The sequence below is a fragment of the Lemur catta genome, chromosome 24, assembly GCF_020740605.2.
Source record: "Lemur catta isolate mLemCat1 chromosome 24, mLemCat1.pri, whole genome shotgun sequence".
Taxonomy (NCBI): domain Eukaryota; kingdom Metazoa; phylum Chordata; class Mammalia; order Primates; family Lemuridae; genus Lemur; species Lemur catta.
In genome coordinates, this window is record NC_059151.1 from 8,702,968 (window position 1) to 8,721,152 (window position 18,185).

Genomic DNA, 18,185 nt, shown 5'->3' on the forward strand with positions numbered 1-18,185 from the left:
GCGGCAGCTATTTTTCCCTCTGAAGTGTCTCCTGAACATTCTCTGTGTGTATTGGGTGCAGTTACCACGTGCTATTCACAACTGCAGAATCGGACGTTTCCTTGTTTCCCAGATTACTCAGAAAGCGTGTGTGGAATGGTAAATTCGGGGTTCTGTTTCCTAACAGACTCTATTGTTGGAAGGTTGTCCCTGGAAATACAACACTCTAGTGTTGATGATATGTGCAAATAACTACAACAGAAACATCTGTTGCCATCAAACAATTCTCGAAGAAAGCATCTTTTAATTCTTGTTCTTTGACCATTTATGAAGCAGAAGGGGAAGAAGGACACAGTACTAGAAAGAGAACCTTTGAATAGGAGGATGGAACAACGTGGCCTCAATCTGGAAACCTGAGTTCTCATTCACTTCTACAAATAAATAGCTTGAAATAGAGTTGCTTAACCTTTTTGACCTTCAGTTTTCTGATCTGCAAAATGAAGGGAGACTAAATCATTTCCTGTTTCTCCCAACATGAACAAAGTTTATGATGATATAACAAAAGTACCTCTTTTAACAGGAAGATGGGATGGTAGTTAAATGTTGCCAATCCCAAACTCAGCCTTTATCTCTCCTTTATACTCTCCCTGGGTGATTTTATCCAGGTTCCTCTAACTACCCAGCCATCAACAATTCACAGTTTTCTCTCTCCCCAGTTGACCTATTTACTGTCTCCTGGTGGCACCTCAGATGCAGCATGTCTGAAATGACCGTGTCCTGTCTCTGGGAATGGGACGTCCACTCAGTCACCAAAGCTAGAATGTAAATTTTAGATCACCCCACCCCTCCCCCCACCACTCACTCTCTCACACAGAACTGACACCTAATGATTTCACTTCTCAGTAGTTCTCAGATTTCTTTCCTCTGTCATCAGAACCATTGCCTTGTTTCAGGGCCTCTTCATTGCAGATGCCTTCTAACTAATTTCCATGTCTCCTCACTCCTTGGATCTGTCCTCCACGCTTCAGCAAGTGAGCTTTCTAAAACCCCGATTTGCCATGTCACTCCCCTGTGAACAGATGCTTTACTATCTCTCACCGTCCTTAATGTGTCATTTCATTTCAGACCTTTTGTACTTTGGCCCCTACCAACTTCTCAGCCTCATCCCTTGCTTCTGCCCCAGTTGCAGTCTGTGCTTGGTTGCACTGAACCATCTTCAGTTTCTGAGACGTGCCGTGTTACCTTGCTTCCGAACGTTCTTGTTCCTCCGTGTAGAATGCACTCCCTCACCTAGGTCTTCACCTAGTCCCGGTCTTTCCTCATCAGTTTTGGGATGAATACGGCTTGAATACACAAGGGGCTACCTTCAAAATGTGATAGTTTTAGGAATTGATCATTTGAGAATATTTTTGACATTTGTAAAGTGGATTTTAGTTAATTAGGAATCCATCTTTATTTCTATATTTTCCACAGTGTTTAAATGTATTAGACACTAAATAATTCCTTTATTATAAATAGATTATCTTTAAAAAAGAACTAATCATTTATACAGTTTATTTCATAGTAGCATATGTTACATGTTGCTAACTTTGCAAAGAAGCTGGAAGTATTTGTGTTGTGTTGGAAAGAAGATAGGCCATTGTGTATGATCTAGACTATTTAAAAGAAAGACTTTTATTGTTTTTAAAAACTTAAAATATTCAGACTAATATCATTAGCCTCTGAACTATCTGGACTATTAATTGACTTAGCAAGACCTGTTCTCTTGAGAAAACAAGTGCTGCTGAAACTCAGCCCCATAGATGCTGAGTTATGTGTATTTACTTAAAGCCTGTGCATGATGATGGAGATTCGCTGTAATTATTTTATGTCTGCATTTGAATACAGAAAGTAACTTTGAGAAAAATCCCTTTGGTGTGGTAACTGGAAGCCAGCAGGAGAATGTTTTATAAAACAGCAAGGAAAAGACTAAATTTCGGAAGTAGAGATGGAAGGGAAGGCACAGAGTATATGGACAGCAGAGGGCGGAAGTATATATATGGCTTTTGGAAGTTCAGAAATTTATGGTCAAAAAACTGCCCTGCCTCTTCAAGTGGGAAGAAAAAATTCCAGTTGATGTGGAACTCCTGGAGAACGCAGTATAGCAAATTACCACAAGAGGGCGATGGAATCCTTTCTTCTCTGAGTCTATTTAATTTGTCAGAATAATCAGAGCAGGCAAATAATAGCAACTATAATCATGATTCACATGGTTAGTATTTAAAACATTACAGGGTTTTCCAGAAAATATAGGTGAATTTAATATGGGGAAAACTATGACAGTATAAAACATTATATCATCTTATATAACATTGTAAGGCGATATTGTGAAAAGAAAATGTGTTTTCCTATTGTAGAGTCATAGTTGAATTACATCATAATCCTTAGCTCAAATCAGAAAATATTTACTGAGCTCCCATTTATATTGCTCTAGGTGCTATAAGTTGGCACTTAATCAATTATTATGTTATGTAAAGGTTACTTATTTTACACTGTTTTGTGAAGTTAAAAAATAAATATAAAATTCCCAGCCACTCAAATTCTTTTATGGTGCCCCACCCAAAGCTGTATTGTAGTTTAAAACAACCACCACAAAAAACCCACCTCAGAATCTATTCTGATGTAGTCTTAGATGTAATAGTTTCAAAGATTCCTGATGCAAAGGAAAAAATGTTGTATTTAGAAAGTGATAGCTCTCTCTCTCATTTTGGGTTGTATGTTCTTTACAATGTGCCTGTGAGAACAACAGTGCCAACCAAAGGGATGCAAAAACTAGCAAGGTGAGTGAGTGAGCTGGGGAGGGCTCATTCAAGCGTGGGGGCAGCTGGCATTGCTTCTCTCCCAGTCCAGGCTTCAGGCTTGCTTTCTCTTGACAATTCATGGCTGTGCCCTAGTGTTGGTGAAAAAAGGAACAAAAAATAGATTTGATTCCCCTCCCGCACACACAGATCACCAAAGAGTGACGGTTACCTATGATGTCATTTTAAAATGCAGTCATCCCTCAGTATCCCTAAGCTATTGGTTCCAGGGTCCCCGTGATATCAAAATTCAAGGATGCTGAAGTCCCTGATACAGTACTAAAATGGTGCAGTATTTGCATATAACTGATGCATATCCTCCTATATACTTTAAATCATTTCTAGATTTCTTATAATACCTAATACAATATAGTTACTATGTAGATAGTTGTACTCTATTTTTTTATTTACATTATTATTGTTGTGTTATTTTTTCTGAATATTTTCAGTTCTTGATTGGTTGAATCTGCGGAGGTAGAACTCACAGATAGAGAGGGCCAACGTGTATAAGTAGGTGTATATAAGTGCATGTACTACTTATTCGTACCCTGCCCTCTGGGGTATGAATTTCAGAAGGTTAGCATTTTAGTGCAACATGCAAACACACATAAATATTTTGGGTCAGAAGATAGTGTATTTCTTACTGTGTTTTACAGTTTCAAAAAAAAAACTGGAAAGTCACTTATTTATTTATGTTAAATATGGTATTTATCAGAACAAAGTCACAGATTTAAATAAGCATTTTAGTCATACTTTTGTTACTGAGTGATGCCTATTGTAATTTTGAAGTGATGGGCCAAGAAAAGACGTCACTGAAAGGGTTGATTGAAATTTTAAGACCTACCAGTATATTCTGAGCCTGTCATGGCTTTCCATCACCTCCACTGAAGTTTGGACCTTACATCTTATAGATCATTTCCCGTGTGGTGTTATATAGCCCGTGTTACTCAGAAATCTTTCAAGAACACAGTAGTGCTAAGCCAGTTGATAAATAGGAGGAGGTGTGTATGTAACAACATCATAGTTTAGAGTGGGTCGTCGTCTGTATCTCAGGCATATAGTTTAACATATACCACCTCACACACAAAGCTTGCCAGTGACTAACAAAGAGTTAGTCTGTCAAATAAATATTTTAGGTTGCAAAATGTTCAAAAGTTCATAGTCTTGATGTAAGTATTAAGATACAAGAAAAGTAAGACTCTAAACTCCAGTTTTATGTAAGCTTAGCAATACTGCTTTCTACTTGCCCTGTATCTTTGATAATACTTGCATAAATAAGATGTAGTAGTCCCTCTATAAACATTGACTTGAATCTAGAAAAATATATACAAGGTGAGATTTTTCTTGTGAATCTTGGATTTGTGCTTTTTAAAACTTCATTTGAATTTACCATATTTGTATGCCTAACAGATTTTTTATGTTCAAATCATTCATATTATATATAAGTAATAAGTGGTTAGACAGGAACATAAAAGTATGTTCATGTGTTTATGTAGGTGACCTAATTTTCTAAGTAATGTTTTATCCTAGACTCTGTTTAAGTTATGGATGCCAGATTAGGTAAATTTAGTTCACTAGATACAAACATATATATAAAATATTACTGTCTTACCAAAATATAATCAAATGGTTTTTATAAATGAGCCTTTATGTGTTCAAACATATCAGTTTTCTAATTTTAGTTTAATCATATACAAAATGAGAATGATTAGTTCATTAGAATATAAGCAATTCCTTGCTAGATCAGGACCCATTGTTCATAAACTCCAGTGTTCTGACTGGTGGTGGCCCTGAAAAATAGCAATGCCTGCCCTTGGGGTATGAATTTCAGAAGGTTAGCATTTTAGTGAGCCTCCAGTTTCTTTAGCTATTAAAATAAGAATCTTAAAAAAAGTCTCCTGTATCATTGTTGCGAAGATCAAATGATACAGCATATACTTCAAGTGCCTGGCACCCAGAGGATACTCAAAAAAGGTTACGTTTCTATCTCTTTATTCCTTTTCGCGATAGCATTAATAGCTGACACTGTTACCGTACAGTAAAACAGTTTGCATGTGACTTCCCTGCTTGAAAATATGTTGGGCTCTCTGCTGCCCACAGGTGAAATATGTAGCTTCTTAACAGGGCTTTTTGTCCTCTTACAACCTTGGGCCAACCTTCTCCACCCCCATTTTGTAATCCGTTCTTTGTGTCCAGTCACACAAAGGTTCACCAGTTCGTACCATTGTTTGGGCACACACCTGTGTGCTTTGTACAAGCTGCTCCTTTTATTTGAAATACTTTTCCATCCCTTCTGCTCCTGACAAACTTCCATTTACCTTTTAAGACCAGCTGTCACCTGCTTTGTGAAGCTTTCTTGAGCCCTCCAGTTTAGTTGCCTGTTCATTCTCTATGTTCCTACAAAATTTTGATAGTGTCTTTATTATAGCGTTCATCATGTTCATTTTAATATTTTACATACGTATCTTTTACCAGTGTTTTGAGATCCCTTTAAGGACAGGGACTGAGTCTTACTCATCTTTGTTCTACATCACCTAAACAATACCTGGCTCAGTTTATAGGCCCTCAGTCAATGTCATTGAGTGAGTGAGTGGGTGGATAGGTCAGTTTGTCTTATTTTGGACATCTTCGTATGATTTGAAGACTACACAATGCATTTGCCAGAATATTGTTCTGTTCTCTTACCAAACTTGAAATTCCCAAGCAGTTGTTGAACAAAGGTGCAAGCACTGTCTGCCAAAGGCTGCTATTAAAACATAAGCATGTTGCTCAGAGAGAAGGGGATTCCACTCTCCTTGAAGCATTCAGCTCCCATAAGAATTAAAGCTTGTCGTCATAAGCAGTGCTACAACTAGTGTTATTTATTTCCAGGAATTAAAAAGTAATAGTTCTGAAGCCCTATGGTAGGAATTTTTTTTTTCTCAAAAAACAAGGGACTTTATTATTGCACATAAGGAACCAAGCAGTGGAGTGCAGATAGAATATTAAGAATGTGGGATCACCTGTTTTGTCACTGTGTACAAATTAGCTTGGATGCAAAGCACTGATAGATGACGTAGAAATCAGCAAAAAACTTGCAAAGAAGAGTTAAATCAGATTACAAGGCCCAGGTGTGGAGGTCTAGATTAGTGGAAAGGGGAGAGAGACTTGGATAAAGTTCCAAGGATACAATCTTGAGGTAGCATATGTATTTGTTTATATTGAAGTCCTATTTTATACAGAAATAAAACTTTAATGCTTCTGCCTAAAGCAAAATCACATGTAGTCAACGAACCTTGAACATTTTTAGGAAGAGGCCAAGTTGGAAAGGAAACAACATATGCAAAAACTCTGGAAGAATTTGGCTTCTCGAAGGAAGGGCAGGTAGTTCAGTACATTCAAAACTGTCTAGCGACCAGAGAGAAAGTTAAGTGGATTAATGGGGACATAGAAGAGCGTAAGAGTGCGGACTTGATGATGAAAGGAAGCTTATTAAAAGATTTATAAGCTGGAAGTGGCAAAATCAGATTTGCATTATTAAAAGGTCATTATATTAATAGCATTATGACTTCAGTGTAGAGATTAAGATTGAAATCCTGGAGACCATTTAGGAGGCTGTTGAGGTAATCCAGAGACGATGATAATGAATATTACCCTGGGCAGTGGCAATGATTGGAGAGAATTCCATGGGCAGGAGAACTAACTGCAGGGCACTTAACGCTTAACCTGACCAGGACGCAAGTTTTAACCATTGCTTTTGCCAGGGAGCTTGATTTCCTGTAGAGTACTTATGTATCCTCTGTGAAAACACTGGTGGAGGATTATCTTTGGCTTGGAGAAACTATTGGTTCTGAGCAAGCAAGACTATGGCACAGAAAATTGGTTGAATATTATCTTCAGTTTTTTTTATGTAATGTGTCAAGTTGTAAAATATAAATCTGGATTGATTGCATCTTGTACTTAAGAAATAAGTTTACTTTTATATTAATAGTATGACTATTAATGCAGCTTTTTCTCAGGTGAGTGCATTTCAACATTGTCTAAATGTTGGCTCTCGTCTCAGCTGTTCACAGTTGCAAGTATGAGATTGGTAGCCTTGGCATGATCCTCATTGCATTGTTTGCCTGTGCAGGAAACATTTGTACTACATGTTGTCATGGAAATAGACATTATGAGATAGAAATTTCTTCTGAGACAAAAGAAGAGAAATTCTGTGGAGCCCCATTGGGCAAACATTAAATAATTCATGTTGTTATTTGTATGTAGTTCAGAAAGCTTTAGGGTGATAGGCCTTTTAAATTTTTTCATTAATTACAGTAATTCTTTCTCACTTTCAAAGTATAATATACTGGTTTTTTTTTAGAGCATCTGTAATGGTACTCAATGAATGTATTAACATTAGGATATGTATTTAATAAGCAACAATTTCTGCTGAAAAAACACAGAGCTATACCTTAGCTAATATCTAATCAGCATTTTCTGTAGAAAACAGTGTCACTTTATTTCATAGAACCATTAAATTAAAATAAGAGGCTTTGGTATGTTTTCTTTCACAGTAGTCAGTGTTGTCTGGCTGTGCTGAAATTTTTGTTTGCTGTTTTCACTAGCAGTTCTCGTAGCATGTTAGAATGCCACCTTCATGCTTGCTTTGATTGTATGTACGCACAACTCGCAGAGAGCCCTGTTTACTCTCCTGTCCCCTGATGCTGGCAAGGAATTAGTGGATTTCTTATTATTGTTGTTAGATGTGTTCATGGGAGCCGGCATTCTACTGAGAAAAATAGAGGCGTTTAGTTGATATAATGGTGGCATAAGACACAGTATTTTATTATTTAATATTAGACATTCTTAACCTCTGATACTCCATATTGAACAAATATACATTTCCCTACATTCTTATTAAGGCACCATTCCCTTTATAAGAATCAGGTGCGATGTATATAAGCTTTGTATTAGTGAACTGCTTTTTTCTCTAGGAAACAGTTTTGATCTGTAGTAAATGCAAGGGCTTTCATCGACAATAGTGTAAAAACATACAAATTGGTAATTTCTTTTTGAGAATTAAGTTGTTTTGTGGTTTGAAGAAGCGTGACCCAAGTAAGCTATAGATATAAAAGTTGTGACCATTTGAAGGTCTTTTAGGCACATGAGAAAGGAAGAAGATACAAACTTGATTTTTCAAGTGGAATGTTGCATTGACTTAAGCTTCCATTGCACCCTGTCTGAGGAGTCCCCACCCCCCTGTTTGAGGATTTGGAACTCATGAGTACTGTGACAGCCTAAAAGGAACAAACTGCCTCATTTAACAGTAAAATGGTGGTTATCACTGATTAATAGTAATAGTTATTTTATAATAACTTTTGGTTTTAAAAAGTATCTTTATTCAGAGTGTACAATAAGGTGATATCATTAAAATTAAAAATTAAAATGGGCACCCTTTAATCATTAAGGTAATAGAGTCTGAGAAAAGTCAAAAGAATTGTCCAGAGTTCTACAGTGAGTTGAGCCCAGCTGTTTTGACTCTGAATAGTGGATTTTCCTGTGTCACAAGATAACATCAGTGGATATATTTGAGGAGGACTAAATCTCTTAGGGATGAGATAGAAAGGATTCTTGCCTGGGATAGGGAGGATAAAGTGACTAGCAACTGCTAAGATCTGTTTCAAGTAACATTTTCTTTGCATCTAAACTCCATTTTAGAAATTTAGATCATTTGGCTAAGATTCTAGTTAATGTGGCTCTTTATCGTAGCTTGCCTCTGGTGTGTGCTACATTTAGCAATAAAGAAAAGCTTATTTACTTCGTTATGGACAGAGCTTTGGGGAGATCTGATGTGTTCTTTTTTTTTTTTTTTTTTTAAAGAAAGACTCAGATATATTTGTGAGATTTGATTAGATCAAAGACTGAATGATGTGCATCTCAGTTGTAAGTGGATATAAATTCTATCTTTTATTTGAAGTCTAAAGGAGATAGGGGTGAGAAAGGAAATTACTGTTTCTATAACCATCCCAAATTTCATTGTAGGCTTTGCGCTGCAGTAATAAATCGAGATAACTGGATTTGCTTAGCTAAGATGGATAGATTTATTGGTTCCATTTTTAAATTTTTATATGAATAAGTAAACTGCTACCAGTTGCGTGTATTTCATCTCTTCTAATAATGTTTTATTGCCATCTGCTCCCCTGCATTTTGACATCATTAAACTAAACAGTCCACTTGCCGTAAAGGCCTGACTAGGGCTGTCCATTGTCAAAGCTGGGTGTGAAGCATGTAAACATGCTCCGTCTCCGTGTATAACAAGTAGATTTTTGTTTAGCATTATGATTCTCAGATAGGAAAAAATAAAAATAACAACCATTAACTGCCTGCTTTCTTTTCTTCTAAATGTTCTTTTATTGAAATTTATTTCCATGTTGGATGTTTTCCAGTGCTGATGCAAGTGCACGTCCGTGAAAGCTCTTTATCACCATTTTCTTCTCATCCTGAGATTAAAATATTAAACCTTTTATAAAGGAAGATATCTGAATTTGTTCACATATGCTTTTCATAAAGAATTATTACTTCCTATTAATTGACGCATGTGGTTGTTAAACCAGGGGCTGGCAAACTATGTCCCTTGGTCATATCTGTCGTCACCACCTAATTTTTTAATGGTTAAGATGGTAAATTTTATGTCATCTATATTTTGCCAAAATAACAGCAACAACAACAAGAAGCTTGGGAATTCTTAAACTGGTCATCTCCAGAACTTTTTCATCTTCCCAAAGCCAAACTCTATACTGATTAAACACTAACTCCCCATTTTCTCTTACCCCCATCCCCTGCCAATCACCATTATATTTTCTGCTATAAATTTGCCTACTCTAGGCATATAAGTGAAATCATACAAGATTTGTTTTGTGGTGTCTGGCTTATTTCACTTAGCATAATGTCTTCAGGGCTCATCCTTGTAGTGTGTATCAGAATTTCCTTCATTTTCAAGGCAGAATAATACTCCATTGCATACATGGTACCACATTTTGTTTACCCATTCATTCATTGATGGACATTTAGGTTGTTTCCACCTTTTAGCTGTTGTGAATAATGCTGCTATGAACATTGGTGTGCAAATATATCTGTTTGAGTCCCTGCTTTAATTCTTTTCCACCATCTATTTTTGTGACTACAGTTTTATTGGATAACAGCCGTACTCACTTGTTTACATATTGTCTATGGCTGCTTTCATGCTATCATGGTAGAGCTGAATAGTTGTAAAAGAGTCCATAAGGCCCACAAAGCCTAAACTATTTATTCTTTGGCTTTTTACAGAAAAAAGTTTGTTAATTCTGGTTTTAAACCATATGAATAAGAAAAATTACACTTGATAATTCTGCATGGTAGTTGCAAACTTTACTGGGGGCCAGGAGCACCCTTGGCAGCACTAGTCCCGAGACATTCCGGTCGCCTGTTTGCTGGTCTCCGTCACCTCCAAGAGTATAAACTCTCTCAGGTCCGATATCTTATCTGTGGATGTATCTTTTATACCAGAAGAATTCTTAGATCTAAAACATTTTTTATGTTCTCTAAGCAGTTGTTGAATGAGTGGATGCTTTATTTTTTAACGTATAAGATCTTATGTCACAGTGTATTAATAATAATTGACATGTATGAAGCATTTCTTACACATTCAAGGAACTGTAAGAAAACACTTTACTTAGACTACCTATTTAACCCTCTCACACTTTGAAGTAGTTATTATTTTGCTGTTTTACAGATGAGGAAACCAAGACCCAGAATAATGACATTTCTAATGCCACAGCTAGAAAGTAGCAGAACTATAGGAGCGCAAGTGTATATCTTAACCTTTAGCCATCATGCTAAATATACTGTTTCCTCCAGCATAAAATAGCTGCGCCGTGATTTCTGCTTTTAAAAGATGTGAAATTCAAGCATAACTTCGTTTTCCTTTTTTTTGGTATTTTGTGGTTCATTTTTTTTTGGTTACATAGATTGCTTTTGTACAGTGTGAGTCTAAGTTATAAATGTGCCCATCACCCAGATAGTGTGCATTGTACCCATGAGGTGTGAATTTGTTCATCTCCTCCCCTCCCACCTGCATGATTTCCAATGAGTTTTATTTCCATATGTGTACATAAAGTGTTATTTGATTAGTTCCAGTTTAATAGTGGTCAAGCATAACTTTGGATGATGATAAAGTTTTATTTATTTGTAGATCTAATCACTTTAATTGAGAGAGATATCTTAGAGAATTAGTAGTATTAGAAATGTAAGGAGTATCCCAATTTTTAAATTTTGTAGTAACTTGTATTCACCATCAGAAACATTGTGAATATTGTTTGACGTGGAGAAATCTAAATTTTTTATTCTGCTTCAGTTTTTTTTTTTTTTTTTACCTACGTGATGAAGATTCTATTTATATGGGCAACTAAAGCATTAGGTACCTTTCTACTGTATTTGTGATATTAAGCTGCTTTCTCATTTATATAAAAAGGAGAAAATTGGTGGGAAAATGATAAAAGCCAAACCCATTTGGGTTTCATGTACTTTGGAAATAAGACATGTCAGAACTTTAGGTTTGAGTATAGAATAATTTTAAAGTATGTCCATGTGGTTTTCTCATCCAAATATGAGCAAATTCTACAGATTTAATATTTTAAATGAGTTCTTAGCTTATACAGTTTGTGTGAGTTTACCAGTGATCCTCTTTAATATTTCTGAGGTCATGAATATGCCTCAGTTTTGTTATTTTTTTAAATATTTGCTCCGAATGTTTTCTTTTTTGCTTTCTTTTGTTCTTTGTTACTTTTTTTTTTAAAAACATGAAGCATATTGGCCTCCCACAATTAAAACACAGACTTGTCTTCCCATTATAAAATTAGAAATTAGAATAGTGATATTGAGATTATTTAGAAAATCCTGTGTATGTTGTGATAAATAATTTATTTATTTTTAATTGATCACTGGTGAAAACAGATATGTTAAGATCTCACATCTTTATCTGTGAGGGACATGCTAGATTTCTTTTACTTGTGTCACTAGCCAAATGGAAGTTTTCTATGTAAGGTCACTTAGAAGGGAGAAAAAGTCAAGTCTGTGTGTACTGAATTTTGATGATGTGGGATGTAAGAAATTAAAAAGAGAACTGAACTTAATCCAAGTCCCTACACTCACTTTAATTAAGACACTCTAGATCCAGTTTAATCTGGGTTCTTAAAGTTGAAAGGCTGGTTGCTAATGGAAGAAACTAACCTCCTAAAGTTGTGGCAATATTTGATACTTAGCCTTGGGTGCACCTGTTCCAATTCTTTATAGCACACATACCAGCATTCTCCACTGCTTAGAGAAATGATAATAGTTTAATCTATCCAATTTTGCTTTTAATCATTGAGGGAAAAAAAATCTTTGATTTCCCTTTTAAAAAATTGCACAAACCTCTCCAGAATGTACTTTCCTCTGATCCCAGATCTTGGCTTAACTTTTTCCATTTCTGTTGGATATGATTTCATGCCTGGATTATGGAGAGTAGACTGTTGTTTATGCTTTCAACATAAGGAGCTTGACAGACAAAATGCACATATTCTGTGCTTCTCCCGGTCGCCATCTGTTTGAGACGGTTGGGGAAGGGGTAGAGAAGAAAGTGCTTGCTGTGCACAATAATATGCAGGCGTGTTGCCTCACTGCGACCCAGTTTGGTCCGTGTAAAATTTCTGCCATACCTTTGAGAACATATTCTCTGAGATGTTGAATTACAATACTTTATCTCCCTGAGAGTGCCAGAATGTCACTTTGATGTAGCCCAGTTATTTATACAACATCAGCCTCAGTGTTTTTAACAGAACACTCCTTGCGGTTGAGCCAGTTGTTTTTCACACCATAAAATATGGTCTCACATATGAGTTCTGCCTTGTTGGGGCTGTAGGAGTTTGTCCTCTGGGAGGAGAGAGGGGGCATTATTAGCATTATTAGTATTCATTGAGATTTTTAATATCAGCCTTTCTTCTCACTTAATGAAAATGAAATATTATAGGATTTTTTTCATAAGGAATCAAAATATTAATACTTTATAGTTATCCTGAGATTTATGTCCATAATTTTCTTTGGTGCTTTATCTTAATCCAAATGTAGTAGCTGACGTATTTACACCAATATGGAATTTGTACAGCAAAATGGATTCAGTGCTTTACGCATGTTTGTCCTTAGCAAAAGTATTAGATCAATATTATTTCTCTCCTAAGCAATTTATATATTAATAAATTCTGTTGAATGTTTCTTAAAATATAAAGACTCCAGCCTTATATCCATATCTTTTATTTCATCAATTATAATGGCTAAAAAGTATGGGTAGCCAGGTTTAGGGAAAGAAAGTAGTATCTTTGTAAGAAACTAATCTTTTACAGAATACACAAAGGGCTTAGAAGTGATCATCCAAGCTGTTAAGGATGCTAGGGGAAATAAAAATAATGCTTTCATACATTATTCCTACATTTATCCTAGCAGGCTCAGTAAGGAAATTAAAATAGCAGAAATTAATCATCTCTGTTATCACTATCCCCTCCTTCGAACTGTTGCAGAAGTTAGTACTTCCAGGTTTAGATCACATTTGAGGAGATCTGCCTTCATATTATAATGCAACAAGACAGTGACTGGCTAAGAGCTTAGCACACAGTAGGTTCATAGTAAGTCTGATGAATGGATGCATCGGGTCAGGCTTTGGAGTCAGACAGGCATGACATTGTGTCCCAAATTCTCCAGTGTCCTCTGTTGGCTTCCGTGACATACTCTCCTGTTTTCTCTCCTACCTCTCTATTTGTCCCTAAGGTGTTTATGTTATTTGCTTTCTGCCTAAGGAGCTCTTCTGTTTTCATGCTACACTTTCTCTGAACAATCTCATTCATTCCCACAAACTCCAGTGTCATCAATGTGCTAGTGCCTCTTGAATCAATTCTTCTAGCTCAAGATATTTCTCCTGAGTTTATATGTTCAATAGAATGTACTGAATGAGCCACAGGCACCTCCAACTCAAAAAAAAAGAAAAATGCTCTACACTCTATAAGAGAAAGGAACATACATGTCCTGTCCCCTGCTGTGTACTCATGTGTAGCATAGTGCCGGCCACATTATAGACTCTCAGTATATACTTAGTGAATGAATAAATATCTGTAAGTAAACTCTTATTTTTACATCTTTCTAGCACTTGTCCCACTGTAACATAATTGACTGTTTATTGGTCTGTAACCTTCTATAAGTTCCATGAGGACGGAAATCATGTTTGTCTTATTCATCTTGGCAGACCCAGCACGTTGTTTGTATTAATACGTAGTAGTTATTCAAACAATATTTGCGTCATTTCACTGTTCTACATGTCTTTGGGCAAGTCCCTTTCGAGGTTTATATTGTTGATCTGTTAAATAGTTACAATCATACCTTAAAATTTTGTTGTAAAAATGAAATAACTCAATTATTCACTCTTTCTTTTAACTTTTTTCTAAGAAAAAAGTTCAAATATATATATTATGTATATAAAAAATAACGAGGGACTTGGTTTCTTGTACGTGTATGGTACAAGTGGTGTAGAGATGAAAGGAATTATAGATTAGAAGAGATTTAAGAAACATACAACCAAGGGAATGCATGGACCTTATTTGGATCCTGATTAATATTGTCTTGACAGGTATGTGGTAGGCAGAATAATGCCCCCACCCCCAAAGATGTCCATGTACACAGAACTTGTGAATATGTTGTGTTATATGGTAAGGGAACTTAAGGATGCAGGTGGAGTTGAGATTGCTTATCAATTGACCTTAATATAGGGAGATTATCCTGGTGGGACTCCATGCAATCACAGGGGTCTTAAAAGTGGAAGAAGGGGAGGCAGAAGAGAGGAGCAGAATGATGCAATATGAAAAAAACTTGACCCTGCTGTTGTTGTTCTTGAAGGTGGCCAAAAGGGCCATGAACCAGGGAATATGGGCAGCCGCTAGCAGCAGGAAATGCAAGGAAACAAATTTCCCTAGAGCCTCCAGAAAGAAAAACAGCCCTGCCGACACCTTGGATTCTGACCCAGTAATGTCTGTGTGGAATAACTGTAAGATAATAAACTTGTGTTGCTTTTAAGCCAGTAAATTTTCAGTAATTTGTTACAGCAGCAATAGAAAACTAATAATAGTTAGTCAAATAATTAGAAAAAATAAAAAATTGACTGCTTATTTGATGATATTAAGGAATATTTTTATTTTACGTGTGATAATGGTATTGTGGTTATGTTTTTTAAAAGAATACTCTTTTAGAGCTCATTAAAATATGGATTAAATGCTGTATGTTGAATAAGCTTCAAAATAGTTCAGATGTGGCCGGGGAATGAGTAGGATACAGATGAAACATCAGTTATGAAGTGATGATTATCAAAGCTTGATTCTTTCCCTTGATTAAATTTTCCTAGTTTTTAAAATAATGAATTGGTTTCTTAGCATCCTCTAAGGATGATCAATGTGGGTTTTTTTTTTTAAATTTTAGAATCATTATGAGCTCATGGATTTAAACATATTTGAAGTATTTCAGTCTATTGTAATTATTATTCTTATCGATGCTCGAACTGTCCCATCTGCTTCTTTAAAGTCCTTTTGCTACGACTCTAGTAGTCTTTGATAGCTTCCTTGTTTTCTAATTTGACAAGATGTTCCAAATTCTCCTTGTTCATTTTTTGCCCCCCATCCTAGAACCAGCAGTTCCTCCTAGGAGTCTGGTTCCTTCTAGTAGAAAGACAATAACTTTGGTGCTGGAGTTATTCTTTCTCTAAACAATGATTTGTTGAGCAGTATGTCAGGGACTGCTAGGTGCTAGGGAGATAGCAATGAAGAAAATAGACAGTGTTCCTGGCCTCAAGGTATGGGGAGACAGATAAACAATTAAAACATATATAAGATGTGTGCTATGGGGAAAAAGAAACCAGCTAAGGAATATAGGGACTGCTGGTTTTTAGGGCAGGGGGGCTATTTTGTATAGCATGATCAGGGAAGACCACACAGATAATAGGGCCTTTGAGCAGAGACCTGAACGAAGCGGGGGAGCGGGGGAAAAGATTTCCAGACAAAGGGACTAGAAAGTGCAAAGGCCCTGAATCAGAGGCATGCTGGCCGTTTTAGAGAAATTGTCAGGAGGCCAGTGTTTGTAGGATATAGTGGGCAAGGGGTAGCGTGGCAGGAGGTCAGATCAGAGAGGTGGCAGGGGTTCGATCCTACAGGACCTTTTTTTTTAGTGCTGAGTTAGAAGGGAGTTGTTGGAGGGATTTGAGCAGAGGAGTAGCATGATCTTCGTTTTTACTGGCTCTGTGTTGCTGGCAAGAGTAGAACAAGAAGATCTCTTGGCGGTCACTGCAGTGATCCAAACGAGAGATGATGGTGGTTTGGACCAGGATGTACCAAGGAGGTGGTGAGACATCATCAGGCTACGTGTTTTTTGTATCGTCTATGAGCAGTTCATCCTCCAGCACGAGACTTGCTCTCCTCCTGAATAAATGTTGAGCAATACAGAAACACTACATCTAGTAAGGGTAAGCCACCTTCGAAGACACTAGCAACGTCTCTTGTGATTTAAGTTTGTTCTTTGGGATATCACCCCCCAGCCCCAATCGACTAGCTACATTTCCAAGTAAAGTTTAACATAATGTATTTTGTCACCTAGTATGTGTCAGTAACAAGAATATTTTATTGGTGGTTGAATAATTTTATATGAACCAAAGAATCCGCTGATTGATTTCATGCCTGTTCAAGTACAGTCCAGCCAGGTGCTTAATGTATTCACCATTGTTTCTTAAATGCATTGATTTAGAATTAACAGCCACTTATGAACAGGAATAGAAAGCAAAAATATCAAATAACCCAGCTTACTCTTAATACAGTTAGAAAACATCTGTTTTCAAAAAATTCACACATGTACTACCAGGAACTAGATTTATCTTAATTGGTGTTTTCTCACTGGAAACTATTTATTATGCATATAAACAAGTACCTTTTAGTGAGCTCAGTTATTTTTGAAACACACAGTAAATAATTAGATAATTTCTAATTCCCTATGTAAAATATAATACTATGTGTTATTGTATATAACATATTATACAAACCCCCAGTAATATATTTATGTAGCCTATTAGTGCAGAAGTTATTTGAATAAACTTGATAATCACCTGGCCAGGGACTGGTAATAATTAAAAAGAAAATTAAACCTCAGGATAAGATCATTTAAAACTTGTGTTAACTAATTTGCTAAATAATGCAAACCTGAATCATCTGCTTGGGGGAAAATGCAATTAAGATCTTCCTAGATTAAAGAATTTTCACTTTATCATTTCAAATGATATAGTATAAAGATTTTCCCAATAACAGAAGTTAAGTGTTCTACCAAATTAATATTATGTGGTTCAGTTTTTAAACTTTTTTTGTCTCCAATTAATAGTCTGCAGTCCAAAACAAATAGCTTTTTTATTTCTTTGTAGTAAATTTAACTGCATGTTTAGTAAACCAGGGGTTTGATTGATTTTTCAAAAAAGTATTGCTCCTTAGAATTCTCAGATATATCACTATAACAAATATGTAAAAACGAGCAATTCAACAACATATTATAGATTGGGTATATTTTACTTGATTAACTTAAAAGATTTTTATATTATATACTGAGAGAGTATTCTGGTATACTGCTAGCTTTTCCTATTAATTTATGTTTACTTATTTAATGGTAATCTTTGTAATCTTAGGTTTGACTACTATAGTGTTGAAAATCAAAAGAAAAGATTAAGTATGAATGTAAGTCATTCTGAAACCTTTAGAAGATGCATAAATAACAATCCTAAAGTTAATGAAAGAGATTCTTACCAATACCATTGGTTTGGAGACTAGCTAGTGGGTTTGAATTTCTGGAGGAGTTTTGTGGTACTGAAATATATTTGGTACAAAAGAAAAAAACTTAAAGTGATTTTCAAACAAGGTCCCAGTGGGATAGAGGTTAGCCATAAAAGAAGCCAAATTTAATGAAAGTTGCTCAAGATTAATGTTAACAAGAAAATCTTGAGTCAAGAACTAACTTCCTCCTTATGTTCTCATTGTGACAGTTTACTGACTCGCTTGTTACTCAGTTCAAATAAGTCACTTAAACTTTTTGTGACTTGGATTCCTAGATTATGAAATGACGCTGATTCAATGTTCCTATTCAGTGGTCTCACTAGAAATTAAAAGGAAAAAAACCTTTTTATTACAAGTAAGTAGATTTTTTTTTTACATAAAAGTGGATGATTTCACAGTGGGTTCAATAAATTTGAAGCATTTTGATCACTGTGCTACTCATGGAAGATTAGTTTTCTCTCTGTATGGTAGTGTAGTTCTCTACAAAATAAGACAG

At 35.8% G+C, this 18,185-nt stretch overlaps 1 protein-coding gene across 10 annotated transcripts in view; it reads left to right on the forward strand.

Annotated features, from left to right (window-relative positions):
- Positions 1-18,185, forward strand: part of PDLIM5 (PDZ and LIM domain 5) — a 172,278-nt gene that overhangs the window by 131,508 nt on the left and 22,585 nt on the right. The gene's annotated exons all lie outside the window — the stretch shown is intronic.